A 3,787-nucleotide genomic window follows, 5' to 3' on the forward strand; every position below is an offset into this window, starting at 1 on the left:
TGAATACACAACATAACAGAATTTGTAAGAGGCAGCTTGGACAGTACATAGGGGGAAATTTATAGAACTAAACACAAATATTAGAAAATAAGAAGGATCTCAAATCAATGATCTCAACTTCCCTCTTAAGAAACTAAGAGAATGAGAATAAATGAGACCCAAAATAAGCAGTGAAAGTAAATAATAAAGATCAGAGCAAAATCCATTAATAGCAAACAGAAAATGAATTCAGAAAAATAATGAAATCAAAAGCTTGTTCTTTGAAAAACTCAGTAAAGTTGACAAACTTCTTGCTGGGTTAATCAGGAAAAAAAGAAAGGAAGGACACAAGTCTGTGTCAGGAGTAAGAATAGTGACATTAGTACAGAATCTACAGATATTAAAAAGGAGAAAAAGGGAAAGTTGTAAGCAATTTTATTTTGACAATTTAGAAGAAATGGATTAATTTTTTGACTGACACTAACAAAATTACTCAAACTAACAAAAGAAGGAATATGTAACCTAAATACCTCCATCTCTTTTAAATAAGTTGAATTTGTAGTTAAAAACATTGTCACTGTGCAAACTCTGTACTTAGATGTATTTGCTGGTGACTACCAACCATTTGAAAAAAATAATACCACTTCTATTCTATCTCTTCCAGAAATTAGGAGAGGAAGAAACACTTTCAACTCATTCTATAAAGTAAACATTACCCTGAAACCAATACCAGACAAAACTGTTACAAGAAAACTGCCGACCAATACTTTCTTGAACATAGATGCAAATAATCTAAACAAAATGTTATCAAATTGAATCTAATTGTATGTGAATAATACATCATGACCAAGTGAAGTTCATCCCAGAAATGCAAGATTTATTTAATATTCCAAAACAAATAAATGTAATTTATGATAATAACAATTCCACTGTGTGATTGATGCCCATCATTCTGATTCAGTCTCAAGCACATAATGACCTGCTTCAATATTTAGGAAACTGGTAAGAGCAAACACTCTGCATCAACCAAAATGAAGAGTTTTCTGTAACCATTATATTTTTCCTTATCATTCTTCAAAGTTTGAGAATCATTTCAAACTAAAAAGTGAGGCAAAGTAGTTGGCCAAACACATAACTGTCTAAGGCACAGATCTATGAATGCATAAATACCTCCTTGACACTTACTAGAAATAAAGACCGATATCATTTGAAAAGTCCTTTGTCAACACTTTTTCCCAATGCTCTTGCTCTCTTTGTGAGAGACTTGAGATTAAATGAGGTTAAGTGGTTTAAACTCATTTACTCCCTGATTATAATTTTTTCCTACTTTACTTAGGGATCATTTTCCAATCAATTCACCTAAACTCCTACCTGGAACTGTATTCTCTTTGGTTCTAGAAACTTCTCTTACACTTATATGACCAAACCCCAGCTGCAATAAATCTAACTGTTCTTCCTTATCTACTATTACTATTATCAACTTTGGCATTTCAACATTCATGTTAACATAGTAGATGATCCATTTCTGGTCCCTCAGTTTTTTGAAATATTTAATATCAGTGATCTTTTCCTCTGTTCCACCCTAAGCAAGCACTCCCATGCTCATATTCCACTTTTCATCATCAAAAATGATAACACCTGTCAAATCTACATATTTTTAGTATTCTACTCTAGTTTTAATCACCACATTTTTTATTATCACACATTTACTCAAATATTCACTCCAACATTTCTTCAGTCTCCTCAGGACCTACAGTCCACTTAAAACTTTTCACTCATGTCCTCACCTCCCCGTAACCCGTTTAGAGTTCATGCTTCAGCACCACAATCACTCACCTGTAAATCTTCTGTAAAACTTCTTCACATCTTTCTTCTCCTGCCATGTCCACTTGGAAACATCAAGTCTGAATTAATTCTAAGTTTAACCTGACGTGTACTTCCATCTGAAATGCTCAGTGAATAACACAACCATGCTGATTTGTGTCACTTAAATGTATTTTGCAAAGTTACAAATGGACATTTGATATTGTACAGCATTATGCTCCATTCCCTTACCAAGTTTAACTCTCCAGTGACAGAGACAACATTCTCACCCTTCTTTTGTCAGAATACCAACACCCATTTCCCTTTTCAGATAATGAGATCTTTTCTTTCATGTTTCCTCCTTTTAATTTTAATAACATTATTATGATCTCTACTTTTTCTTTCTTCTTAATTATATCATTAACGAGTAATTGTTGAGCATGCCCGCGGCCCGCGACGAGATGGCAGTCACGGTTCTGGACGCAGGGGATATGGTTATAGAAGAATTGGCCGAGATAAATATAGCCCTCCTACCCGCACAGAATACGGACTTATTGTGGAGAATTTGTCAAGTCGGTGCAGCTGGCAAGACCTAAAGGATTATAGGCGTCAGGCGGGAGAAGTGACCTATGCAGATGCTCACAAGGGACGCAAAATTGAAGGGGTGATTGAATGTGTGTCTTACTCTGCTATGAAAAGGGCTTTGGAAAAGTTAGATGGAACTGAAGTCAATGGCAGAAAAATCAGATTCGTTGAAGACAAGCCGGGTTCTAGACGACGCCGGTCCTACTCCAGGAGCCGGAGCCCCTCAAGGTCTCGCTCTCGAAGCAGACATTCTCGTAAGAGCAGAAGCCGAAGCAGCAGCAGCAAAAACAATCATTCTAAGAGTAGATCCCGATCCAGCTCAGGCTCCCGTTCCCGGAGCAAGAGCCGCAGCCGCAGCGCCGACAAGCGTCGCAGCAAGAGCAAGGACCAGGCCGAGGAGAAGGTCCAGAACAACGACAGCACCGGCAAGTCCAAGAGCCGCAGCCCCAGCAGGCAGAAAAGCAAGAGCAAAAGTAGACGCCGCAGTCAGGAGGGGGGCGCGCAGGAGAAGCGGGGCAGCGTGAGCAGAAGCAAAGGCAAGAAGAGCCTGCGCAAGAGCCGCAGCTGGAGCCGCAGCAAAGGAGGCAGCCGCAGCAAGAGCAAGGACAAGAGGAAGGGGAGGAGGAGAAGCAGGGAGGAGAGCCGCAGCCGCAGCCGCAGCAAGAGCGAGAGGAGCAGAAAATGAGGCGGCAAGCGAGACAGCAAGTTGGCAAGAAGAAGAAGAAGAAGGAAGACAACGACCGCTCCCAGCCCAGATCGCGATCCCGCTCAGGCTCGCAGGAGCGGGAACACGCCAAAGTCCGAGTCTGGCCAGAGGGAAGGCCGGGCGGAGAGTAAGGATGCTGGAGCCAATCAGGAGACCCGGTCCAGGTCGAGGTCCAATTCCAAATCAAAACCAAACCTTCCCTCAGAATCACGGCTCCAGGTCAAAGTCCGCGTCAAAAACCCGATCCCGGTCCAAGTCTAGATCCAGGTCTGCGTCCAGATCGCCCTCCCGGTCTAGAGCTAGGTCCCACTCAAGGTCCTAACTGGCTACGACCACAGCTGGAACTACCCGAGAAGTCTTTCGTACATGTGTGGTAGCCGTAGCACAAGTGATTGAAGTAAAACATATGTCACTGCTGTACATTTTTAACTCCCCTAATGGTGTGTCAACAGTTGTTAAGTCTAAGCGCTTCCTCTCTGTGAAGCCTCCTGGCGTCAGGCCTTCCTGCTCGATGGAAAGCAGTCTTCTCTTTGAAAACCCCCTTTCCTCATGGCCCACAGTAGAATATCCAAAATGCCTTGGCTTTGAGGCCTGGCCTTTCCTACAGGGAGCTCAGTACCTGGATGGCTTTAAGGCTGGAATGATGACATAGGTAGGTATGGTGAGTTCAACCATTTTGCCCTTGAATTGATGCCCTTTGATGTATGCCATTTA

The 3,787-nt window shown here is 41.8% G+C and overlaps 1 pseudogene; it reads left to right on the top strand.

Moving 5' to 3' along the window:
* The first annotated feature begins 1,756 nt into the window (after positions 1–1,756).
* On the top strand, positions 1,757–3,420 carry LOC118898757 (annotated as a pseudogene).
* Positions 3,421–3,787: the final 367 nt, after the last annotated feature.

This window comes from Balaenoptera musculus, chromosome 1 (genome assembly GCF_009873245.2).
Source record: "Balaenoptera musculus isolate JJ_BM4_2016_0621 chromosome 1, mBalMus1.pri.v3, whole genome shotgun sequence".
NCBI lineage: Eukaryota > Metazoa > Chordata > Mammalia > Artiodactyla > Balaenopteridae > Balaenoptera > Balaenoptera musculus.